Source organism: Passer domesticus, chromosome 6, assembly GCF_036417665.1.
Source record: "Passer domesticus isolate bPasDom1 chromosome 6, bPasDom1.hap1, whole genome shotgun sequence".
NCBI classification, from domain to species: Eukaryota; Metazoa; Chordata; class Aves; order Passeriformes; family Passeridae; genus Passer; species Passer domesticus.
In genome coordinates, this window is record NC_087479.1 from 22256356 (window position 1) to 22283869 (window position 27514).

The following is a 27514-nucleotide window of genomic DNA, read 5'->3' on the forward strand; positions in this document are numbered from 1 at the left end:
GCATCTTACCCACTTCTAAACTCTGACTTATATTGCATTTATACTGGGGATTTTAGTAGAGTCTGACTCTGACAGCAGCATGTAGTAAGAATTTAAATATTAGAACCCTATTATTACAGATATCAACATAGGTCCATATGATGGAATTTGTGTTCACCCCTAATTAATTATTTATTCCATGACACTGGGGGAGCAATAAGGTTGTGCTTGCATTCTAGAAGGTAAGCAGAGTATCCCAAGTAATTATAGATCTGTTACCCTGGCATCAATCAATGCCAATACAATCAAAAGTTATTAAGAATTTGGGTTTTTTAAAAAAGAATTAAATAATGGAAATATAATGAATGCCAGTCAAAGTTGATGTACAGAAAATCAGTCTAGTCAGTCTGTTTGACATTTATATGTACAGATTCTTATAAGGCAGCTGAACTGTGACTAACAAAAACCAACCTAATTCAAGAATGAATCTTATACAGTGTTAACAAAGCACATGCTGCTCTGGTTGAAGGACTTGGAAGACAAAAAAGTAGTTGTTAATTGAGACTTTTTAATGTTAATTGAGACTTGCTAATGTTAATCATGAACAGAGTTTACCTTGCACAAGGATTGCCACGTGTTATTATAGGCTGGTGGACAGCTAATGACAATCCCTGTTTCCCCCATTATTTTAACAAATAAATGGTACTCAGGGCATTTGGAAACATTTGTGAATAATACAAAAATAGTATAAATAGTGAATAGTGAATGATTCCAGGGAAGTCTTACAGGATCACTTGGACTGGTAGAGTAAATTATGGCCATTCAAAGGAAGTTATATTGTAACACTGACAAAAGCAAGATCATACCTTTATGAGCAGAAAACATGCGGTCTGTTCATCTACAGGAAGAGGAGTTGTTTCCTAGAAAAGAGATTCTGAAAAAGATTTCAAGGTCACAGTGGGCAAATGAGTCAACATGGGTTCCTACTGTAACGATTTGGCAAAAATAGGTAAATTGAATTGGAAATGAACCACTTGAGAAGTCATTTAAATTTTGCATATGAAATTGGTGCTGGAATCCTGACTAACTATGAGACTTGCATTTTAAAGAGAATGGTGAGCATTTTGAGTGGATAGACAGCCACAGAAATAATTGTGGAGAATGTAGTTTGAAAACTGAAGAGCCCAGTCTGCCTAATTCATTTTTTTTAAGAGAAGAGAGAGAGAAATTGTTCAGAAGTGATTTGATAACAATGTATAAATTATTTCCCATAGAGAAAATCTGACATTCTATAGAGCTGTTCACTTCAGGGAAGAAAGACATAGTACAGTAGCATCCTTTTGTTTTGGAACCTGGATCCAAATAAATCCACATTAGGAACAAAACTCAAAAATTTTTGACTGAGATGGACTGAACTACAGAGGAAGGTGGAGATTCTTCAACCCCTAAAATGAAGACTTGAAAGTTTCTCTAAAAAGATATTAATAACCTTCAGATCAAAACAGGACTGGGGGTTATTTTCTTGCATTTGTGAAAAATAAATAAGTAGCCTTAGTATGAGATAAAATTTAATCTTGTGTGATATGCTAGAGATCCCACTAAAGGATTTTAAAAGCCTTTTCTGACCTATGACTTTAGAGAAAAAAAAAAAAACAACAAACATTTTGCTAACAAAAATACCTCAAAAGTATTTTAAAGTTCTAAGTCATGCATTCAGAAGAGGCAAAACAGAATGTAGGCTTCCTGAACAAATTTTCTCTGAACTGTTATGAAATAGTCCAATTACATGTTCTTAGATGTTCGAAGTCATGTGGAAAATGGATAATGAGTAAAAAGGCACTGCCTGGACAGAGCAGAGGAATAGCACCATGGAAATACTATGGTCATGCAATTATAAACTTATCTAACAAATGTACATGAACAAAACTCCTGCTGTCCTTTACAGGCTTGTATCTGTAACATCTGTGACCCTTTAATGGGAACAGTGAGATTGAAGGGAATGAGAAAGAGGCCAAGGCAGTTAAATAGGAAGAGAGTATCCTGAAGGCAGATCTCCCTGAGATGTCTATAGACTGCTTTAAAAGTATTGTGGAAGAAAAATACCTCTTTTAGGGTCTGTTTCTGCATTCAAAAGAATTATTTAGGCCCAGTTCCTCTTTTCCTTTGTTCTGTTTTAGGTTAACTTGGAAGAAATTTTAAAGGGTATTATGTTTAACTAATTGTCAGATTGATCAGTTACCTTGTTTGTCTAAGCATACTAAGTTGGCTGGGCAGAGCTTGATGGGAGTCTGGAGATGCTGGAATTAAAGAAAAGAGATGCCATTTCTCTGAATTTTGTATGTACTTCTCCCATCTCAAGGATGATGGAAAACTATGACTGAAGAGCTGTGAGAACTCTACATTTTACTTCACATTTTTGTAGGCTGAAAATGCAAATAGAAGAAATGTCATAATTCTCTGAATAAAAAGAGAATAAGAACTAAATTTTAGTGATTTTCCCTTTTCTTAGATGCATATAATGGCATAGGGATGGCTTTTTTCTGACATATGCTGCCTCAGGAAGAACTTAAATGGGTTTTTCTCGTGGAATAGTAATAGTAAAAAGAAAGAGATACAAAATAAGAAGGAAATGTACCAAACCAGTGAATCCATGTGATCTTCTGTTTACAGTCTATAAACTTGCATTTTATATGTGTTATACATTTTTTGTCTGATAAAATTTCATGGCATAAAACTTAGATGTTCATTTCCCTTTGCAAGATCTTTCTCCTCATCCTCCTTTCATGAAATAAGAAATGAAACCAATGTAATAACCTTTTATTCACACTGCATGAAAAAGTTGCAACAATCTTGGTGCCTCTTGTAGGAAGCAGTGGTGGGAAATATATCTTCTTGTGAATGTTTTCCTGATTTCAGTGATACTTCTCTAATATCGCTGAGCCAAATTATGTTCATGGAGTTTCGTTTATATTCTTTTATACTGTGTTGACCATTTCTTGTATCACATTAACCATAGTGCTAATATAAGACATGTACTTCTGTTGTTTTGGTGACCTACTGTATTTAAATATGAAAAGAGGTTTTATAAGGTGCAATTTTGGTCTTCATGATTTGAGAATTAAATGGAGAATAAAGGTAATTACATTCAGAGAATAAGGATAGTATATTCAATGGGAATAATTATATGATAACAGAAATTACTATTGCCAGTGTGTAAGAATATAGAAAATGTACAGTTCTTACCTGAGAAAACAGGAAACCTGTATTATGTGCCAGAAAGAACTGGCACTTGAAATTTGCAACTCCACTAGCAAGGATTTTTAATTAGTCTTTCAGTTCTGGGGTGGTACAATGGGATTGGCATATATCAAAATTTGTTTGTTTTTTAAAAGAGAGGGAAAAGCTACAGGATTGTTGTTTTGACCTTCATGTTGTGCAAGGTCTTAGAAAACGTTTGAAAGGAAGGAGCAATCAAGATCATGGAAGCAGAGGTAAATAGAGAATGGGGTAAAATATGAAGGGGTTTTAGCAAAAGTAGATCATGTCAGACAAACTTCATCTTGCTCTGACAGGATAAGGGTTTTCTTCAAAAACTGCAGTGTGGTGGACCTGATATGTCTGGCTTTAAGCAAAACATTTGAAACTGTGTTAATGGAAATCTTTTATTTAAGCAGAAGAGGACACGATTTGGAATTAAAAACTATCTGAAGACTTACAGTGAGGTTTTTTGAAAGAGATGATGCAAAACATAGAGGATTTATTTATGGTATTTTTCAAAACTCATCTTGTGGCTGATTCTCTTTACTCATTTCACATTAATGACCCTAATTCAAAAACCAGTTTGTGCTCATGAAATTTGCAGATAATGGAAAGTTAAGAGGTATTAATAATATTGAGGAGAATCTGCCTATGAGATAGGAAGAATGACATGACAGCAGGAATCACCACAATGAGAAAAAAATTTAATACTGCAAAGTCATGCATTTTGGACCTTCTGCTGTGAGCTGGAGGCATATTGGTCAGCAGGCATGTAAGAAGTTAAACCTCTGTGTTTAGGAAGATAAATGCTGGTAGTATTTTTCAGCCATGAAGAAGGACTTGTCAAGCCTAGATTTCTCCTTGGATGTTGGAAAATATTGATACAATTAAGACAAAATACTGTTACATCTCATCTGGATTACTGGTATCAGACTGATTTTCTGTACTGGGAAAAAAAAGTGAATTTTAACTGGAACAAACCCAGGAAAGGTCTTCAAGGACCTTTAATGGAATAGTAAAAAATGTCTTGAGAGGAGATTACAAGAACATGGCCGGTTTGGCTGACCAAGAGGAAGATTCAAAGAAGATATGATTACTTTCTAGAAATACATTTGGAGGTAAATAGCAAGTAGGGAGAAGAACAATTAAAATTAAAATATAAGATCAGATGGATATGAATTAATCAATAATGCATTTAGACAGAAAGTTGAAAGAAGTTCTCAAGCCATCAGAAAAATGAACTTCTGGAACTATCTCCCAGACACAGTAATGGGTGCAAGGAGCCTTAATGGCTTACAAGGTGAAGCTTTGTAAATTTAGAGCAGGCTAGAGATGGTCATGAAGTTCAAAAGCAAAGCTTGTGAAATGAGGCTTTGTGCATTTGGTTTTCTGTCATTCTTATGAGAGCACTAAAGGAAGGTTTGCTCTTCACGTGCAGCTGTGCCAGGAAGTGTTTGGTGCCACAAGCTTTGCTGTAAAATTATTAAGTAAAAGAGAATAACACCAGAAAAGCTGGCAATGAGGTACAATAGCATAGGCAAAGGAAAAGCTAGGTGCTGGCATGGTTTCTGTGCTGTGGCTATCAGGCACGTCCAGGAAAGCAAAGCAACTGTCTGTTGAAGCCCAGGTTTCAGAATGGGCTCCAAGGGCTTCTGTGGCTCATATGTGCAAGGGCAGAGGATTGAGCCCACCCATACCCACTTGTTAGATGAGCTTATTTATCTCTTGCTGGATCATGGGCTTTCAGTAGTGATAGTATTTCATTGTTGTATTTAATTAATGTATCACATGCTTCTGAGTTTCCACTCATTGCCTGAGGAAAAGGAGAAAAATATATTGTTTTCTTCACTCCTTTCTGGTAGTGTAATTTCATTTTTGAAATATTTTTCACTCTCCCAACTTTCTCTGAAGAGATTGGCCATGAGATGAGCTTTGATGGGATTTTAGTTTTGCTGCACTGATTTCAAGTCAGAAGGAAAATTGTTTTAGGGGTCAAGCTGGCAAGTATCTTCTTGAGGGAGCAGAACGGGGTGGAGGGTTCTTTTCCTTGTATGAAGAGTGTTTCACCTTAGTGTCATTTGAGTTCAACCTAACAAAACCCCTGTCATTATAGGGGCATCAGAAGTGACTTCTGGAAGCTGCATGTTCTTGTGCCTGTAGTGTACTTCTCCAGGATTGAGCTGACACATGGTATTGATATGATTCAAAACTACTGTTTTATTGATGAAGTATAAAACCAAGCTCTTGTTTAATTTTATTACAGTTTGGTAGCATCTTTCTCAAGAATTGAATTTCTAACTACAGCTTTTTGATGAGTTACCAGCTGACTTACTGCATTCCCTCTAAAGTTTGAACTAGGCATGATATACTTCATCACTCCCTGAAGTGCTTTTAATACTGCTGGTTGCTTTTCTGCATTTGAGAGTTTGGATGCATTTAAATTATGGGACAGATAAATTTATAATCCTTATCATACTGTCTTGCAGAGAGCAGTTTCTAAGACACATTGTGCTGAGACATTAACATTTATCATCTTAGATTTTTATTAAATTATTATGACTTTACTATTAAATATCATCTCAAGTATAAAAAAATATCCTGCCTTAGAAGGGGTTGTAATGAGTAAACTCCAAACCAGACAAATAGTACAGGAAATCATTAAGTGAAGTAGTTCACATTGTAATTTAAGACAGATGAGTATTTTTATCTCCAGAAAAGAAAAATGCAGCCCAAACACCAGGTGTAAGGAAGAATTTGAAGGATAGATGAGCAATTCTAATGGGACAAAAATATTACCTTCTACCACTTTCTAGCTTTTACAGAGTTCTTGAAGTAACTGAGCTACTAATAAAATATTCAATCTATTTTTAAAAATCTGAAATAAGTTACCACAATATTCCAAACATTTGCATAGAGGTAAATATTGTACCTATTTATAAATGCTGCTGTGAAGGATACAGAATTTACAATCTAAATGCAATTAAACCAATTTATTTATCAGAGACTTTATTTTCAGATAGCCACACTGGACATTGGTATTCAGAAGAAACCTTTCTTATAGAAGAAATTCATGAAATTATAAGTTATTAAAAAAAAAACAAAAAAAAAACAAAAAACAAACAAACAAAAAAAACCAAAAAAACCAAAAAAAAAACCCAAAAAAAAACTTGAGGGTAGGTTCTTGACATTTTGACCTTTCTCAGTGTGGCATTCCCAGTGTTTGTCATTCCAGGACACAGATATTGCCTTCATGCCATTAAAAACTGTTAATGGGATATGATGTTGAAAACCTTTCCCTAAGGGATCCAGAATACATTGTATTCAGGGATACAGTTCTTAGCTTAAGATCTTTGTCTCTCAGGCCTCTCCACTTACACCTAAAAACATAGGATTCTAAAAAAGATGGGATGTAGGTATGGCTACACTGTTTTTCCTCCTCTTTCAAAGGAGGAATTCTCTTATGAAGTAAGACTAGAAGAAGCTATAGGGAAGCCATGACCACCTCCTTGGCTTATAGGTTTCATTTTTAGTTCCTTGCTCCCTTCCCTGGGAAGAATGTACTCCTTCTGCCCTCTACCCCTGATTTGCTATTTTATAGCCTCCCCTACTAAGAAGAGAAGGAGCTCTTCTTCCTAGTAGTCTGACAAGTCACAGCTGTTAGTTCAAGCAGCATGAAGGAGCTGCTTTCCTGTTCTCACACAGTGGGAGAATTTAAATGCAAAGTGAACCAGGAAGGGGTTTATGTGCGTTATCCTTGACTCTGAACTGTTAAGGGGTTTCCAGTGGCAGAAATTTTAATTTTGTCAGAAGAAATGAAGGAAAGTAACTCCTGTTACAGGAGCAAAGAAAGGAAGAGAAGGTGCTGCAACAGTCTGTTGGATCTGTTGATCTGTTTAGTCAACAACCTTGGATCCTATCTCAGGAAAGGCTTCTTGCATTTAGACTGACTGGATCATTCATCTATAGCAATGTGCCACTTAATCTGGCCTGGCCAAGATACCATCAGCTGATGTCTTTTGAGGTACTTATGAAGGAAATGCCAAATAATTAGTTACTGCTGCCTTATCATCTTTAGGAAGCATTTTCCCTGGACTAAATGAGAGTCCAGGAAAATTACTGCTTTGTGTAAGGGAAGTCAAAGTTCAAAGACAACTTAAGGTCACCAAATTTCTGAAACAGATAGATCCCATCTTGCTGTCATAAACCCCTCAGAGTTGAGGGCCTGGCTTCTGAAACTCCACTTAATACAAATCATGTTTAAGCAAGAGAAAACTTTTGAAACTATTGCGGATCATTCAGGTAGCTCTGGAGTTCACCTTCTGACTCCAATTTTCTTCCACACATTCTGTAGCATGGGCTATTGGTGTTAAGATTCTACTCTTCTATCACCCATTCCTCTGGCAGGAAACCTTGTTTCTATACCTGTCAGTGCATAGAAATTCAGGCGTTATCTTCTTTCAGGGGAATACTTCTACAGATAATTTTCAGACTGGCTTGTGACATGCCTTGCAAATGTATTTATAGTCAGGTATACTTCACAACAAGTGATCAATTAAAACCTTTTCATTTTTCCTTAGATACAGAAAATGGGGGAAAGAGTTTTGACATAGGGAAAAAAAGAACCAAAGCAAGGTCTTTATTTTGTCCACCAGGTGTGTACAGTTAAGTTTAATCATTCTGTTTAAAGCTTTAAAAGGTGGTATTACGTTTGCCTTCTAGAAAGCAAAAAATAAACTGGACAAGTAGAAAGAATGACATAGGTGGAATTGACATGCTGGCACCACATGCCTTGTATTAATTTGTTCATTGTTTTACTTTGTCAATTTAAAAAATGAGGATACATGGGGGAAAAATAGCATAGAGGGTGAGTGTGACTTTCATTTGTGTCACAGCACACAGACTAATTTTGGAAAGTGGCAGGTTCAGCCTTCTTCTCAGACAGACTTTTCCTAGTTTTGATTTGTTTAAGGCACCACTTTCTGGTCACTGGTTCATGGAGCATTGTGCAAATTGAGGATTGTTGTGGCTGCCTGCATCAAACCTTCTTTAGGCAGAAAGCAAACATAAGGAAGATAAGGCAGACCAGAAAAGAATTTGTGAGAGAACAAGGCACACCACTACTTTGGGGAAGAAAATGTTAATAGGAATCTTAGGAATCAAAGAATCATTAAAGATTTCCTTCATTATAGATTCATCTAAATGTGGTGGCACAGATATCCAGTACTGTCTCCTCACTCAACCATTTGTATATCTTTTTCAAAGACAATTTTTAAAAGGCCCTAAAGGAGAGATAATAGATAATAAACTGGGTGGGAGAAGATGGGCAGGGATGCATAGCAATTCCAATGATGAAATTTGTTCCTTTCCCTTGTCTCCTGAATTGTTCAGTCTAACAACCTTCCGGTCCACAAACCTAAAAATGTTGCCAAATAGCTGCAGAAAAATAATTTCCAGAAAAGGGTGGCATCTGATTTATTTCCTGCATCCTATCCTGTCTTGTTGTGGTTTTGGCTGCAAGATTGCAAGTCTAAAACTGAAAGAAGTGTCATCAGCCCCTAGAGACCGTGTCCAAACAATTGAACATGTTTGGAGGAAAGGTTTATTCTTTGGCTCTCTCAATACTTGTAGCTGCCAATTATTGAGTAGTTACAGCCAGACAGACTCACTGTGGTTCATGGTTGGCTCTCAGGTTCCGAAATATCTGGAATTTTTCAATGAAATCTAGGGAAGTGTCCAAACATTTCCTGAATGTTCCTTTGATATTTTGTGCTGCTGATGGCCTTTAGACATGATGGTTTCTCTCAGAAGACATTTCTGACTCATATCTCAGAGACTGGGCTAGTATAAGAGCTTAAATAGAGAAATGAGAATGCCTTTTCTGTTCATGTGAGAAACTGGATTCACTGAGATCTCTTCAGCCCAAGGCAGGCAACTTTTAGGAAGAGCTGAAAGCCACTGAGTTCACAGCCTGTTTTCAGAGCCTGAATGAAACTTGGATGTTGCAGGAAATCTTTCCAGTTCTGGGATTAACAGAGTTAGCAGTCCTCTTTTAGAAACGGCTACTTTCAAAAACAACAAGAATCTGTCAGACCAAATCAAGAGAGAATGCAAGAAACAAACCCCTCTTGCCATTCTCGCTCTTCTTACTTTTCTAAAATAAATCAAAATTGCTCCTGATATCCAAAGTTAAAGTTGAATATAGATATATTTGTGACTATGAGTGAGAGATCTAAAGCCAGAGAGGAGATGGTTTTATTTCTCTCCTGATTATCATTTTTCTTACCTTCTAGTCATTTGTTTGAAAGGTTCAAAACAGTAAGGGTTCTGACTGGAAACAGAACCAAAGTCTTGTCCCCTTGTGCTTCTGGTATCTATTTCATGAAACCCTTGAGATTAGCTCAGCTGATTAGAACATGGTGCTAATAATGCCAGTGTTGTGGGTTTGATCCCTGTATGGCCTTTCATGTAAGAGTTGGGTTCATTTATCCTCGTCCTTTCCAATTCAGAATATTCTGTGATGAACTGCCTTTATCTAGGAAAAAAAACCCATGAAGAGTAATACATGGACATTGTGAAAATGTCAATCATAGGAGACATTGCCAGGAGAAAGAGTTTCAATTCCTGTATTCTTTACCCAAACACACACACACAGTGTGTGTATATATATATATATATATACTCAATTTAAATTTCTGCAATTCGGACAAACACCTCAGTGGAAGGTAATTCTGCATGCTCTACTAGAGAACAGTAATGCATCCTTTCAATATGGAGGATGAATTTGGGTCTCTAGGCTTCTGAATCATTTCCACCTATTTCTCAGTAAGACAAGAAAGTACATCATGTTCTCAGTGGGCTGTGACCATTGCCTTTCGAGTTGCAATCCTTCAGACCTTCATTAGTCCTTAGACTGTCATTAAATGCTTAGTAGTGGTTTTATTTTATCTTTGTTGTTAATGTCTGCAGGTGCATATCTAGAGGACTTGCCTATTAGAAATCATTTTTACAGTAGGGTAGTTCTTGCCTTCTGGGAAACATTACTTTCAGAATCTCTGTCAAAATAAGACTTTCTTTTCCCCCATTTCAGATTCTTTCTTTGACAGAGGCCACTTGGGGTCTCAAAAGGGCTCTAGTTTACATGTGCTTAGACAGCTTCTAAAATTTAGTGTGGACAGATCAAGCTATGTCCACAACAGAATACACAGGTTTCATTATTTTGTTAATTTTATACTGAAGAATGATATGCACTTTGGATACTATCTATATGAGAGAAAGAGAGTTTAAAGTACAAAATAAGCATTTGAAGTTTGGACTTGATGCATTTTCCATCAACACATCAAAGACTGGATCCAGTACTTTGATGAATGTGTTCTTCTTTTGCCCTTTTCCAAAAGTCATGATTGGTTTCCAATCAAAAAAACCGGAGCAACTCTTAAATAATAGAATCATAGAATACCAAGTTGGAATGGGACCTTGAGAATCATCTGTCCCAACCTTTTTTGGCAAAAGGACGGTCTAGACAAAATGGCCCAGCACTCTGTTTAGCTAAATCTTAAACTGTCCAACACTGGCAAATCCACAGCTTCCCTGGGGAGACTATTCCAATGGTTGATTGTTCAGTTGTGAAAACTTTCCTCTTGTATCTTACGGAAGTCTCCCCAGGATTAACTTGTACCCATTAACCCTCATCTTTTCCATGGAACCCCTTGAAAAAAAAGGGGTCTCCATCTTCTTTGCCCTGTAAATACTGGCACATGATGACAAAGTCTCCTCTCAGTCTTCTTTTCTCATGCTGAGCAAACCCAGCTCTTTTAGAGTTTCCTTACACAGAAGTCTTCCCAGCCCTTTGATCATCTTTGTGGCTCTTCTCTGGACCCTCTCCAGCCTGTCCACATCTTTATTTTGTGTAGCAGGGACCAAAACTAAACACAGCTTTCCAGGTGTGTCCTGACAAACACTGAGTGGAGTGGGATAATGAATGACTTCTTTATCTCTGCTGCTGATGCCCTTTTTGATGCAACCCAGCAGCCTGTTGGCTTTCTTTGCTGTAGCAGCACACTGTTCTTTCAGATTGAGCTTCTGTCCACCAGGACTCCCAGACCCCTTCGACAGAGCTGCTCCCCAGCCCAGTAGATACCAACCTGTGCTGCACTTCTGGATTGTGTTTTCCAAGTGCAAGACCTTGCACTTGTCCTTGCTGAACTTTCTAAAGTTCTTAACCCACTTTTCCAGCCCATCCAGATCTTCCTGCAGGGTTGGCTCTCCCTTCTGAAGAGTCCAGTTCCCTAATCAGTTTGGTATCATTGGCAAACTTTGGCAAAGTGTGCTTAATTCCGTCTTTCAGATGCCTAATGGAGATATTAAACAGGGTTTGGCCTACTATCAATGCCAAGGGAACCCCACTTGTGACAGGTTGCTGGTTGGAAAGGGAGCTAATCACCACCAGCCTCTGGGTGTCACCTGTTGGCCAGTTCCCCACCCACCACACAGATCACACCAGCTTCTCTAGGAGGAGGCTGTGGGAAACCATTTCAAAAGCCTTGGAAAAATCCAGGTAGACAATGTCCACTGCTCACCCCACAACAGCCAAACAGGTTACTTTGTCATTGAGGTGATCAGGGTTGTCAGGTATGACTTGCCCTTGCTGAATCTGTGCTGGCTTTTCCCAACCACGTGTTTCATCTGACTTGTGATAGACCCCATGATAAATTCTTTCATAACTTTCCCAGGGACTGCAGTAAGACTGATGGGCCTATAACTTCCTGGATCCTTCTTTAAGTCCTTCCTGTAGATGAGGGTGACATTAGCCTTCTTCCACTCTTCTGGGATGGCCCATGGTCTCCATGACTTCTCAAAGATTTGGAGAACAGCCTTGCAATGATATCAGCCAACTCTCTTACCCTGGGGTGATTATTGGCAGGGTTCATCAATTTGTGGGGATCAAGCTCCTATAATAGCTGACATACCAGCTCTTTCTTTACTGATGGTAGGTTTGTGTTTGCATCAACCTGGATTTTTGTTCCCAAGGCATGCACCCCAACAGTGCTGGTAAAGACAGGTGTGAATAAAGCATTGAGAACCTCTTCCTTTTTAAGCGTTGTTGGTGACAGATTCACCTCTTCTGTTTAACAATGGGCCTTCCTTCTATTTCTTCTTGTTTACATACCTGAAGAACACTTTCTTGTGTTTTTTGACATTTCTGGGCAATTTCAATTTGAGATAGGGTTTTGCTTTTCTAACAGCACCTCTGCACATGCTGGGAATGCTTTTGTAGTTCTCAATGGGTGTTTTCTTTTCTATCTCTTGATATGCTTCTTTTTTGGTTTTGAGCAGACCGAGAAGCTCTCAGATAAACCAAGGGGGGTATTGCTTTGCCTACTTCCACTACTTTAAAGGGTAATGAACTGTTTTTAAACTTCCATGTTTCTCAGGAGAAAAATGCCAACATAGAGAAAACTTTGCAATCAGTACGCTATGGCCTACCATTTACATTAACCAGCTCCCATTTCTGTCAGCCAGGTTACAGTGCTCCTTTGTGCACCAGGAAGATCTTACAGCATCAGTTTCATGGTAAAATGTATTAATTCTCACAGAGTGTTTCCCTTTAAAGAAAAAAAATAATTGAGGACATCCAATCCTGGGCTTTAGGAGTCAAACATCATCAGAATAAGCTTATCCAGATGGCTTATCTCTCTGGCAGTTCACTTGCCAGATTTGTGCCCAGAAGAGCCCCTAGAAATTGGGACATCCACAGCATCTTTCCACCGCAAAGGTGGGAGGACATTTCTACCATAGCTCTGGTTTGCCAACAGCTCATCAAATGAGATTTATGTCTTCTGGATGTGTGGTAAACATGCACATTTACAGAGCTCTTCCACGTTTATTGCTCGAAGGAAAAAATGTCATCTTCTTTTACTTCAAGAGAATACTTGAACCCCAAGCTGCTTCTGCTTGCAAAATAGAGAAGCTAGAGCTTCTTTTCCAGTGCAAGAGGCAGACACAACTGAAACAAAATGTAAATAACCAAAATCTCTCACTCCTTCTAAGATTCTGAACAAGGAAGCAAACTTAGTCTTCCATAACCAAGCTATGAGAAGAACCAGTATTTGAGAACAGTGCCTTACCTCTCCCTGGTTGCATTCTCCACTCAGCTCAACAATCAGCTTTAACTTTGCTTAGTCTGAGCTTCTTTGCCCAGAAATTGCACAGAAAACTCCTGGCTGCCTGATGTTTTCAGTCTTCCCATTGGATGTCTGCTGGTTCAGAGCAGGAAGGGATACTACAGAGCACAGGAGTTATACCTTCACTAATCATGACTCTCACAGGCAAAGGTTCAGACTAAGTTATTAAGGCTATTAAAATCACAGATATGAGGTAATACTTATATGAATTAGATGCAGACTAAAATGCAGAACTGTTAGATTTTCCACATGACAAAAGGTTAATAGTGGGGAGCCACAAGGTAAGATACTAACTATTCCTATTGTATGTGATATATTGAGCAGTTACTTAAAAAAGAGGGAGTGAACAATGAGATGGCAGATACTGCAGATTAAATGAAAGCATATCAGTAGCTGGAATTCATACCCAGCTCTTCTAAGAAATCTTCCTGATCCATTGCATTTTTTATCACAGCAGATTCTTTTAGTCCTTTTCACTGTATTCATGAATGTAACTTGCACAATACAACATCCCAGCAACCTTATGCTTCCCATTCTGCTGAGTGAGGTTTATAGCTTTTCATTTTCATTTTCAGCCTTGGGCTGACTTGTAAGACTGAATCCATGTCCCAGCCTGCAGTCTGGAAGCACTTAATTAGTATGCAGGGCAGGTACTGAGGGAGGCTGTCTCTATGCGACAGCTCTCAATCCACTCCTCTGATTATTATGGCTCATAGAAAAGAGAATGCAAGTGAAATGGAAAAAAATGAAAGAAAAAAATCACTGCATTTTCAGATATTAAAAAAATGGTATAAAGTATCTGGTACTATCAAGTAAGAGAATGTGTCTGGTTCTGTGTGAGCTGCCAGTCTTTCCTCTGCTTAATTTAAAAGCAAGTGTCTCTTAAAGATGGTCACAAGGGAAGAAGCCAAACTTCAAATACAAATTACCTGTTGAGTTTATTATGGACCTTTCTAAGGGAGAGCTTATGACTTTAATATGAAAAGCATTGTAGCACCAAGTAAAAATCCACTCTGTTGATAATTTTCATGTTTTCTTGTTGGGGAGATGGCTTCCTGTCAAGATAGCAAAGCTAAGCTCATTGTGTATGTCTGCATTTGCTTATAGGGGAAAGAACAAGGAAGTTATGGAAAGGTATTATTATGGTTTACCTGGGGTTTTTTTAGGCAGCATAAGAAATGGTGGGGAAAAAAAACACTATTTTTGGCTCTTGTCATTCATCCTGGTGATAGAAAAGTATTTCATGAATAATCAGATCCTCTCTCCTTTTTCCAGTTACATATATCCCAGGTGGCTGCTTATTCATGGCTAAAATACTGCCACTTCTGGGTAGGAATATTGCAGCTGTTTAACAATGGATTTTTATACTATACAAGAGTTTCAGGACTAAAAACTACAAAAGACATCGTAACTAATTTCTTCTTCAAATGAGATTGTACAGTGTAACCACCTTTTATATGGTAGTTACCTTACCTTGTGCTAGAGCTCTTGTCATATCCTCTAAGCCAGTGGTTTGCTTAAGAAAGTTCAATTATGCCATCTTCCTGAGAACCTACCCTAACAGTTAACTAACTGGTTGAGGTAGGGACAGTGCTTTTCTTCCTGTTGGCTCTAAGCCTTTGTGATGAAAGGAGCACAAGATTTATGGTTCCAGAAAAGTAGCAGACAAGAAGGAGCAGAACTCACTAACCTGGTACTCTGACTTCTCGCCTTTAAGACGCAAGCCCTGGGTTCAAGAGCATTTCACATTTCACTCCCATTATGCATTGTTGTGCAGCTCACCATTAGTCCTTTTTGAGATTCTGATTGGGGCATTTAATTTTCTGCTGGCACAGTACAGAAAGCTAAGGTACCTAATCCTTGAGGGTCAGGCAAATAAAACAAATTGTTTCAATATGTACTTTATTTTTTTTTTTGTTGGAAGACAGTGGGTTGTTTCAAAGAGTGCCTGTTGTATCAGAAGAAGAACTCAGGTTTTGATTTTGGAAAATTTATTGTGATAATCTGAACAGCTAGTCTGTTCAATAGTAAGATGAAAACAACATTAAAGAAATTATGGAGTCAAACTTCAGATGACAAATTCAAGATCAATTGTGGCGTCACTAGGAGAGAAACATTTCCAAGCTTCGGGAGGCGCTGGATTTTAATGTTCATCAATCATGTATAAGCCAGAGTTATCCATTTAATTATTTTCATGCAGACTTATGGAAAATCAATAATCACCACCATAAGTGAAAGCTATAATTCCATCAAGAACAAGTGACACCGAGAATGGTGGAAATGAAGCCCAAGTCACTACATGTTAGAGCTGAAATTTTCATGGTTTAAGCTGCTGTGTAGGCAGTGTATGTATAGCCTAGCATCTAAATTTTTTACTACTGTGAATTAGCAGATTATTTCACAGTCCAGTTTCTGTTTGGGATGAAGCTGATTGCTTACCTATTACAATAATTATAATCTATTACTAATTTTGATAGGGCTAAAACCCTGTAACACACTAAAGGGACAGACAGATTCTTTTAGAGACCCTTGGCACAGTGATGATGACACTAAACTGTAGCTACAATAAAACTTTTCTCAATATGATATTAAGGCTAGTATAGCACAGAATTTTTTATTAGAATTGCACAGGATTTCTACAAGCAGAATCAATGTAGTATAATTTATAAGTAGCTTAACACAGAATTTATAATAAAATTTATTACTTCAGATCACCTAGACCCTGGCTTAACTTATGGTTTCTAGTCACCAAGACCTCTGCAGATCAGCCTAGATCTCAATACACATTTTCCAGTGTCAATATAACCAGTATAACCTAGACTCAAAAATCATACAAAGAATCCAAGTCACTTAATCCTCGGAGGCAGCAAATGACTGTGGAGACATCCTTGGCCATGGGAGGGTCATGGGTCTTGTCCAAGTGCTCCACTTAGGACTTGCAGCTGCTTGATTTTGTAGAGTGCTCTGTGTGCTGTTAGGCTTCCCTGTCCTGTGACAATGTCTGGGACCTGGCACATTCCAGGCCAGTAAGGAGGGAAGTAATCAGCCAGGTGCCCAGGAATCTTGATACTGGCAAGGAGGGGGAGAAGAAATCTCCTTGCTTTGTGTACTGGATTCACAGGAACTTCAGGCCCTGATAATAAGGGGAAAAGGAACTCATACACAACTTGCTCTGTCACAGAGAACAACTTTGCCTCATAAAATGGTGCTAGGTAAGCTAACCATATTATCAGGAGTCTTGAGCAGCGTGTACCAGTCCCACACTCCCAAAACATGAAGTAATTTTCTATCTCTTGGAGATAAACACAGGCAAAGAAAAGCCCTAAATTCATGCATCATGAAGCACTTTTGATGATGATAAGATTTGCATTACTCATGAAACTAGGTTTAATTTTTCAAAATATTTGCATGGTACATGAATGGCTGATAAAAATTGATATAATTGTCCTTTTTTTTAAGCTGCATAGTCCTCTTCAGTGCAACAATTAAGTAAGCATCCTCTGCCAAGTACAAGGTAAATAATGCAGCTGATTTTCTGGAGCTTGATTGTACCTACAATTTTGACCTGCTGCTCATCTTCTGCTCTATGTGAACAACAGGAAAAGAATGAATTAAGATTTCATGGAAATGTGCATTTTAGTATTTTAAATTTTTAAGTGTTTGACTTTGTGGCCATAATATTCTTTTAAGAAAATCTCTTTATGTGTAATCTCCTATGTTAATTCCATCATGTGGAACCACATGATGGAATAGGTTTCATGTGGATCATTCCATCATGCTGAACCACATAATGGAATAAATTTCATATGGATCATTAGCAGTGCTGGAACTCAGCTTGTGCAGACCTTTACCATTTGAGCTAACTGACCTTAACAACAGGCAGCTATGCTTTACTACAGGCAGCCTCTAAGGCAAAATGAGACAGCCACTTTGCAAAGGGATTTCATGACTATTTGCTGGTACCTGAGGAATGATGGAACTTGGGAAGCCCTGCCTTGGTACTGTTAAGTGCCTAATGGCTCTAACTCTCTAAAATCTGTCTCCTGTATTTGGAAAGGAACTTCCCATCAGCCAAGTTCAGCCTTTAGTAGGACGTACTCAGTATGGATGAAATGATCAACAAATTTATGTACTAATCTCTAGTATGTACTGGGTATACACAGGTAGCCTTTGTAGGTTATTTTCCATCTTACCAGCACAAATTACCTAGGAAACATAAAAAAAGTCTCTCTACCAGGGCTACTGTAGCATTTGGTGTGCAGTTCTGAAGTGTCAAGGTACTGAACTTCTGCAAACAAATGTAAGATTTTTTTAGCATTGAGAAAATAATATCATTGTCTTTAAGCTATTAATCAGAAAAGACAGAGATATCTATGCTGACATTGTAAAATGTGTCAGCCTGAGGTGCAATGGCACAGAAAATTTAAATTCAAATTTTGGCAGCTACAAGCAACTAAACCAAGGCCCCATAACATCAAGTGTTAGGTAACTTACACTCTGTTTAACCAGATCTTAACAAATGCAAAACTTTCCCAGTAAGATCTGAGACTGTTATAGGGAGGATGTGTAAACATCGATACTCAGGACTCAAAGCACAACTGATTAAAAACAACCTCGACAGAGGTCAGCTTTGTTTCACTGCCAGTATTTAGGGAAATCAATAAAAAACTAAGCAGACTAATTGTTGCAAAATAATATTTTAAAGGAGTTTTGGATTCAGTATAATAGATTTTGTTAGCAAGGGCTTTCAAAATAGAAAATTTTATCTTGATCATCTCCTTTCAGCATTTTTAGTCACTATAAACTGTGACATTTCTGAAGACCTTTGTATGAAGCATAGTCTCATAACAAAACAATTTACTTATTTTGGTAGTTGGCTGGAAACAAACCCACATATGGCAAGTGTAAAATGGAATCATATTATCTTGCTATTTCTATCAGTTTCTGTCTTCTGTAATTCACTAGCATTTATGTAGTGCTGTTGATCATTAAGTGTTTTATTGTCAATTTATTCAAAGACATTAAAATAACTGAATTTTAAAAATAGATATAGTGGCAGCTTCTTTTTATATAAAAAGCTAATTGGAATCTCTGTTGCAGTATACAGTATTATTACCCATATTAGGTGAGATTTTCAAAAGCTCTAAATTTTGAACAAAATACTAACTTGTGTTCTGTCTTAGATCAGTAGTTCTCATTTAATACAGTTACCATATACCTCCACTAATTAGAAGTATAATTAATTTTCCAGCTGTATCAACACTGGACTACTACATCAGAAATGGATGATCTGCCAGTTAATATGATAGTTGTTTGAAAAGGAAGATCTGGACATTTAATGGTATTTTTGAGAAGCACTAGGCTTAACCTGGGACATTTTAATTTACCTGACCCAGGCAAGAGCATAGTTTACGAGACTATGCTAAAATTAGAGATATCCTATTCTATTTTGTGTGTATCTGTATACCATCAACCCCTCTTTCATGCTGATCTCCTCATCCCTCACCCATCTTTAAAAAATACAAGCTTAATTTATTCCAAGTTTTTCTACTAAAGGGGAAGCTAATAGATCTTGGCGCAGGAAAAACTTGCTTTGACTTATAGGCAAACAGTAAAGTTTCAACCTGTGCTAGATGTTATCAAGTTTCAGGTCTCCAGAGATATCCTGACAAGTGTCCTGGCCTTGCAAGTCCAGATGCTTCCTTGCAAAACTTGGTGTTGTGCTGGTGGGTGGTGAGAAGCGGGAATTGATGGGAGGAGAGCTAGCAAAATGTAAAGGTATTTCTGTCCCTTTTTGTCATGTTAATAAGGCTTTACATGACTCCCTCCCAAACCTTCTGCTATATTCTTATTAGTGCCCAAATCCTCAATTATTTGTTTGCAGAGGATAAATAGTTTATTGCTCTCTTTGGGCTTTTTTTGAAGAGTAATGAGGCAATTGTAAAATGAATACTGCCCTACAATAATGTGGCCTCTTATGTTTTTCAGAATTTTTAGTTGCTGGCACTTTCTTTATGTTATGTTCCCCTCACCTTTCTGGGCTTTGTGTTTGTGCCAAAATAGGCATCTTGTGTAGAGGGAGAAACTCCCTACAGTGCCCAGAGGGACACTGCACTGACAGGAGAAAAGATTTTCTAGCATAGTAGAAAAGAGCTCCTACCAAATGGCCATAAACACAGTGACTGGAAAAGCACACTAATTAGCTTTTGGCTTCCTTTTAGGGGCTGGAGCCCATGGACATTCCTGGGGAATAAGACATCACTCATGAGAGGCTGAAGGACTGGGTCATGAGGGAAATCAAGGAGTGGAAATAGTAGCTACAAGAAATGGGGAAGAGAAATGACCACTGATGGTGGCCATTTACTCCCATATTTGCATTTTCTGAGCATGCTGTGAATTCTGTTGCAAAATTAATTCTGACTTGTGTCCCCATTAGGAAGCTAGACTCACTGCCTGCCCTGGTGCTTTTAAGATGTTGCTAGGTAGGACTCTATTTGCAGCATCCATTCTGAATGGAAAGGCTCTCATGGGCCCCAGTGTAGAAGTTTTGGAGGACATGGTAACCTTGATGAGTTGATCGAAAGCTCATTTATTCTCTACCCATCAGGAGTTTAGTGCTTGATGAAATACTCATGTTTGCCTCCCTGTCTGGTAGGACAGCATGACCAGGAGAGCACAAGATAGATAGCACTGATCAAACTGTAATCAATATCCTAATGCAGAAAATACAGGAATCTCATGTTCAGTGCTTGCATTGTGTCATGGTGTCCTTGTATTCTTCCTTGTACTCAGCAGGGTTCTATAGGTCAGGAAGTGAAATCTTCTCTGAATAACTTTGTTGAAGGCCCTCTGCACCAGGTAATCCCTTGACCTCTTTCCCTCTGAGCATACTTTCTGGGTAAATGTCTTATGGTCTTGTGTTGGTTTTGCAGAGCGTGGTTTTTGGTAGTGGGGGCTGGGCCACAGAGTTGGCTTCTGTGAGAAGCTGCTAGAAGCTTCCACCATGTCTGGTAGAGCCAAGCCCTGATGGACATTCGCTGGCCAAGGCTGGGTCACTTAGAGATTTGTGATTATATATTTAAGAAGAAATCAAAACAAAAGTAGTGGCACAGTTTTAATTCCATCCAGACAAGAGGAGGAAGTGAGAATATGTGAGGGAAACAGCATGGAGACACCAAGGTCAGTAAAGGAGGGGGAGGAGGTACTCCAGGCTCAGGAGCCAAGATTCCCCTGCAAGTCGTTGTTAAGGCCATGGTGAAGCAGCTGTGCCCCTGCAGCCCCTGGGTCCACGGGGGATGTGGAGATCCAGCTGCAGCCTGTGGGGGAGGTGCCCAGGCTGGAGTGGGTGCATGCCTGGAGGAGGCTGTGATCCAGTGGGAGACCCAGTGGAGAGAGAAGGGCCCTTTCTTCCAGGCTGGAGCAGCCTGTCCTTGGAAGACTGCACCCCATGGAAGAGTGACCCATACTACAGCAGTTTTGAGAGGACTGTCTGCCCATGGGATGGACTCAGGTTGCAGCAGTTCTGGGAGAGCTGCTGTTCGTGGGATTTGGCCCATGTCTGAAAAGTTCACAGAGAACTGTCTCTTGTGGGAGGGACCCCACAGTCTCACAGGAGAAGGAATTCTCTCCTGAGTGGTGGGAACAAACTTTGGGTGACAAAGTGACCAAGACCCCCACCCGCTGTGTCCCTGCACTGTCAGTGGGAAGCAGGGAGGAGTTGCAGGAAGAAAGGGTTTTTAAGGCCTTCTTTTACTTCTCATTATTCTCCTCTGGTTTTGTTAGTAATAAACTCACTTTGTATCTCTAGGTTTAGCCTGTTTTGCCCTTGGAGTGTTCTGTCCTGGTCCTTATCTCCACTCATGAACCCTTTGTTAAATTCTTCTCTCCTCTGTCCAGCTGTAATGGGGGAGGGTGAGTGAGCAGCTTTCATGGGTGCCTGGCGTTTGGCCAGTGTCAAACCACAACAGATCTCAGGGCAACACCATTTGGGTATGGTGGACCTGAGCACATTTGAGTCGACCAGCTGACAATTTTTCTGCCACTGCAAAGCTGGTTGCAGGAGTCAGGAATGTCCAGGCTTTATGAACAGACCTCTGTGCTTATGGAGATAAGGATAAAACCCATCATTGTGCTGGGCAGGCTCCAATAGTTTGCACAGAGTGACTCTTTATCTAAAGTGGTGGAGTCACTGTCCATCCTCTCTCTCTGTAGAATGTGAAGCAGCCCTGCACTACATTCTTACCTTCTCCCATCTCCATTTGCTGGAGAGATGTGTATTTGATAGGCTCTGCTATAGGAGTAAGCTAGATGATAAGTAGCAGAGGTGTTCTGTTCTGAACAGAGCAGTTTCCCTTTGTCTAAGGTGAGGGAGAGTCCTACAGCCCCAAACTCTAATCATTGTGTCCCATCCGACTGTGTCCAAGTTAGTTCCTCAAAGTCTGATCCCATAGGAACCGATAGCAGCAGAAGCAGAAGTTGCAGCAAGAGGCACCATGTGTACATATCAAAATTGCAAAGCAGAAGATGATGGACAGTGCTGGCTGAAGTCCTGTTTGCATACACACAGGCTGTGTGGCACGAGTGAGAGTGGAGCACATGCTGCAGGGACTGGTGCTACTGGGAGGCAGAGCCAGAGCACGGCTCTTGTGCTGTTGTTCTTATCTGCTTATTCAGTGTATGCTCAGAAAGTGGGGGCACGTCTTGCCTTCTCAAAAGGTCCTCAGACTGGAATAGTGTGTGCAGCCCATGTCACATGCCCAGGTATATAAAATGACATGTCTAACAAAGATGCAATGAGAATATGTGTTTTCCCAGTGTGGCCATTGTTATGATAAAGGCTCATAATTACAAGTGCTGAGAATATATTACTGTGTATATGTGTCTCCGTGTGTTTGCTTGTGAGAGACAAACTGTGTGGTATTCAATGTCTACATTATTCAAAATATTTAAAGCCATAATAAGATATAGCAGTAGGAATTTGTATGAGTTGGGAAAAAAGAATACATGCTAAGGTTTTAGGATGTAATCTTGGCTGATACAGATTAGGTGACACTCATTTTTCTCCCCTGTCATGTGCTAGAGATTTTCTGTCTGTAAAGGAGGTCTTTTAAAGGAAGTCCTCCTTTGTTGTGGCCAAATCTGATCATCCTGAATGCATTGGAAACCACACATGTTTGTATGGTAAAAAAATGCAAAAGCAAAAATTACAGCAAATTCTAAACTCAAAGCACATATTTCACAAGTCTTAAATACTCTACATTTAAATAGGAAAAAGAAGGAGTTGGTAGAGAATGTTGTTGAAGCTATTAGAAAAATATCACTAGTCCTTATTTGTTTTATTTATGTACAAAGTTTCCCAATCCACAGTTTTATGAGTCTTTTCTTCTTTGAATACATCTTGCTTAGGCCCATGTTCAGCAAAACATTTAAATACAGACATGAAGTTATTTACAGGCAGTCTAACTGCCCGTGATTCGATTGAGTCATAGAGGAGCAAAATGATCACCAAAGACACTATTTATGGAAAAGACTTGGGAAACCATAACTTCCTGCATTACATAAACTTCCTGAGTCAAAAAACTAGAAACTGAGATAGGTTTGGCTCGTGTTCTTCTGTATACAAGGTCTGCTAATGCACAGAAACTGGCACAGAAAGGCTGACTCAAATGAAGGCACCGCAAGGGGCCATCGTAGCTGCATCTCATGTAAGTGCAGGAGCTGGAGGGATGGTGGAGTAGCCCTTGAAATAGGACCTGCACTGCTAAGACTCCTGGCCGAGACAGCCTGGGACTGACTGGCTGTCATTATCTGAACAGCAAGTGTTACTTTGGCTGGAAAGAGCTATCCATTTTCTGGAAAATTCCCTTCCTACTGTTCTATGAGCTCTGTGGAGTTTTGCCAGCAGGAGCTGTGCTGTGCAGACTGAGAAATTCCTCCTCTTTTTCTTTTGTTTAAATAGAGTAGGAATTAAAGTAGATTCAAAGTGGATCAACCTGCACAACTGTCAAATCCATGTGAAAACAACAACCTGGTAGTCAACTAGCCATAGCTACATAGTTACATAGCTACAGTAGATCCCATGGCATGCTGATGGAAGTCAGGTTATTAATTCTTTTGTCTGGGACAAAATCCAACATGCTTTATTTTCTGCGTCCTTTAAGCTCTTTCCTGAACTTCCAGTAAGAAGCTGAAGTAGCTTTCTTTATGTCTTGAGCACTGTTGCTTGTGTGATGCCCCAGGAGATGATAAACTCATAGGAAGCCATGTGATTCAAATGTACATACCTGTGGGTAAGACCCCTCTGAGATCCTTCACAGTGCTTAAATGCAACTGCTGTAGTTTTTCTCAAGAAGAGCAGAAGGAACTGAAGAAAGTAAAAGCTGAAATGGTATTAGCAAGTCTTCACAGAGTGGACAGGAAAGGATACTGTGCAAGCAGAAATTTCTTCTGACTCAGCCTAGAGTTGATCTAGCTCACAAAAACACATGTATTACAACATTTTAAGAAGTACAGCAAAGCCCATTTCTGCATTCTTGGGTGCTTCTGCTAAGTCCAAAGGACAAAATTGCTTCAGCATAGTCCATTGTTTGTTTTGGAATCTCAAAGATTAAAGATGTCTATAAGTGCTTTTAATTCTCATGGTTATTGTTAAATATTTCCTTTTATTATCATAGCAGCTACTGCTTACCAAAAAAACAAAAAATAAAAAAAAGGTGAGTTCTCAAGTGCACGCTCACTGTTTCCTGTCTCTGAGCATAGGAATGTTCTGTGCGTGAGGAGACTCCGACTCACATGTCCCAGGAGAGCAGCCTGACCACCAGATTGCAGGCTGTTTTGGAGGCAGGCAGTCTCCACCCTTCCTATTGAAACTGTGCCATGCTGCAGAAAATAATTTAAGTTCATTGGTCCAGAGAAAGAGAAGGGGGGTCACAGGGAGTAGAGAAAGCGTAAGCATGACTGTTCTGGTTATAAGGCACCCGTCTGACAGATAAAGCCTTAGATTCTCTTCCTGGCCTGCTTCTTAAATATTTCGTATAAATGGTCACTGGATAAAATGCAGAAACAGATGTTTTGAATACTGTACTCGGAGGTGCCTGATTTTTCCCAGGCTCTATATAGGAAATCTAGACACAGAACAAAAGGTTCTGAACTCCCTTCTGGGAACCCTTTCACTTTGGCACTGTGGGGTTGAAGTTCTGTGTAACTAATTCTCATATTGGACCTGATCCTCAGGCTATCACTGCAGAAGTCTGTTTCAGGGATTCACAGTCTCCATGATATTTCCCTTCCCAGTGTATTTGGCACTGACGGTTCTTTTGTATTCCTTCTTACAAGTGCTCCATTATTCCTTTGGCTCTTCTGGATAGCTTTAAAATGAAAAGCTTCAAAAATCAGGTCAGACTTTATCTTTGACTAGGGTACATTTTTGTTTTGACCTGTTACAGAATGCAGCCATTTTCCCATCACAGAAGCTTGACTATGCCTGTTTTCAGATAACAAGCAAGATTGGAGTTGAATTTCTAATCAAAAACATTTGTGATACAGTTTGGTTTTATGCGTTTCCCCCAAACATTGCCTGCATTGGAATAATACACACCCTTACAGATGAATTTTTGGATTATATTTGGAGAAAAACTGACTTTGAAAAAGTCTGAGGAAAATCACAGGAATCTTTCCCTGCTCCACCCCCTTTTTTTTAACTAGAACATTCATGTAAGCAATGTGAACAATATTTTTTGCTTTTGGGGGGTTCAGTTTCTGACCTAAACTTCTACAGTTTTGCAGTGATTCCTTAAGCCTGACTGGTTTGGCATTCTGAAAGGGAGCACTAGGAAAGGATATATGTGCAGTTCTTCATGACCAGAGGTGTCTCGCTGGCATGAAGAACATTTGGAAGTGGCTGTGGTGGTGACATATGAGTTGCAGGACAGCAGTGAGAGCAAGAAGTGGCTGATTTTCAAACACTCTTATTTAAGAAATGAGGTTTTATTTCTGATAGGTGAAATTTTTAGAAATAATATTTATAATTTGGATTGTGAGTCAATAGCATTGAATTGTGTGTGTAGAGGTCAGCCTCTCTCAGGTCTCTAAATACCTTAACAGTCCTGTTTTTAACAAAGGAAAAACAGCGTGGGCTAGTTTTGTGAGTTACCCAATTTGTTGGTTTCATCTGCTTTCTGGTGGACATCTGTGTGTGTCTGGCACGTTTGTAGGCAAGAAGGATTCTAGGTGAGATTAGTAAATGGGAACAGACAACAAGACCAAACATTTCAACTTACAGAGATGTTTAACAGGAATTTCAATATAACACCAAGAAAACGTTTGGACCTAGTTTTCTCAGGAAGCTTTGGCAAAGAGCATTCAGTTTCCTTCAGAATTGCTGTGCCTTGATGAAGCAGCCTGAATGTGTGCTGCCACTCTTGAGCAGGGTTATTCTTTGGTGGCCCAGTGCTGTAAGGTGCCTCATCACACTTTGTTTGAATGTTTCTAATGGTGGTGACAGATGTTTCATTGAGTTGCAGAAAGTGAGCTTGGGTTGGTGCTTCAGGAAGCATTTTTGAGGTGGTGAGAAGAGCTACTAGCACAGGAAAAATTTGCTTTAGAAGAGTTTTCTGTAGTGCCAGAGCATTCTCTCTTTTGGCCAGGCCACGGTGTCTCATCTGATCACTGGGCTTGCCAAGACACAGAGGAAAGAATTTGACTTCAGTGGTTCACAAATTACACAGGTGCCAGTATGTCCTTTCCAGTCCCTGTTCTGGAAGCAACTCCTCCATCTCCAGTTACACATGAGCACTCTAACATGCTTTATTACTTTCTCAAGCTGCAGCATATTTCCCAGGTTCATTTGTAGCATTTTCCTGGATTGAACCTGGTTCCAAACATAATAGTATGCTGGCTTTATCCCCATTCAGCATTCAGCTTCAGAAGAAATTATAGGAATGGGCAGTGGAGGAAGACAGGCTGGGGCCTTGTTTTGGTTACAAGATCTAGGCAAACAACTGAGTGTTTTTTTGAACATTTGTACAATAAAAAGTATGACTAGGGAAAGGTAACTCACAACAGATGTGATTCCAGAAGTCTGAAATCCTGTCATAGGGAAGGACGGAAGGAAGAAAAAAAGAGAAATATATTTCCAGATGCCTTTCAAAGCCTCCATTGTCACACATGGATGGTGAAACTCTAATTAGAGATTTAAATATACCTGGGGTCAGGAAGAAGTGGCACCCAGAATATTTTTATTTTCCACTATATACAGGCATGCAAGAGAAGCATTATTTGCAGCTGTACCAGGTAGACAGAGTTTTATGTTGTTTCATCCCAAAACATAAAAACAAATACTGATCTGAAGAAACACAGCCACTCTGGAGGAGGAGACAGTAGCTATTTCATTGCACAAGACATTAACACTATAAAACAGGACAGACACCCAAAACCTCCCCTTATCCTGCATAAACACAGTCTAAGAACATGATATAGTTAACTAGCTTTGAATTTTAGAGATATACTAAATTCAATACTTCCAGATTTGTGGGAAATGTCCTGGGAACATTAAAAAGATATCACATGTCCAATTGGTAATTTTATTTCTCATTTGAAGATTTCCATATCCAACAGTATGGGCACAACTTTACGATGAAGTGATGAATTTTAACAAGCCTTTCTGGATTCCAAGTTTGCCTTGGTCTTTTATCAAAGGGCTCAGCAGAGTTTATGCTATTTAGCTGTGAACCATAATAGTAGCAAATGAAGAAGATAGTGAAGATTTATACAGCTTTATATTTAATATGGGGAGTTTCTAGAAGGAGTCTGTAAGTAGGGACTCTTGCCCAGGCTCCAAGCTTTGGCCAAGCAGTTCTTGGCAGGCTTCAGAGAGGGTGGTGAAAATGCAGCTTTAAGCCATCCTTACATCATCCCAGGGCTGTCTCCCTGCCAGTGTGGTTCCTTGTGTAAACTGTAACACCAGCAGAGCTACTGAATTTTGCAGGAGCTACCACTATACCAAATAAACTACTCTGGTAACTGGGAATCCATAAGAAATAATCTTGGCCCAGCCATTTCTAAACTGTACACCTTTCACAGGGGCTCAGGGAAGGGAG

General features: G+C 39.2%; 1 protein-coding gene and 1 long non-coding RNA gene across 8 annotated transcripts in view; one reads left to right on the top strand and one right to left on the bottom strand.

Moving 5' to 3' along the window:
• Nucleotides 1-27514, top strand: part of LOC135302833 (uncharacterized) — a 169327-nt gene that overhangs the window by 13621 nt on the left and 128192 nt on the right. The window lies entirely within an intron of this gene.
• The window catches only part of LOC135302825 (uncharacterized), a 37282-nt gene that overhangs the window by 3719 nt on the left and 6049 nt on the right, over nucleotides 1-27514 (bottom strand). For both annotated transcript variants that reach the window (XR_010364403.1, XR_010364404.1), the window contains exon 2: nucleotides 846-913. This is a non-coding gene — a long non-coding RNA (uncharacterized LOC135302825). The remainder of the gene's footprint in view (nucleotides 1-845; nucleotides 914-27514) is intronic.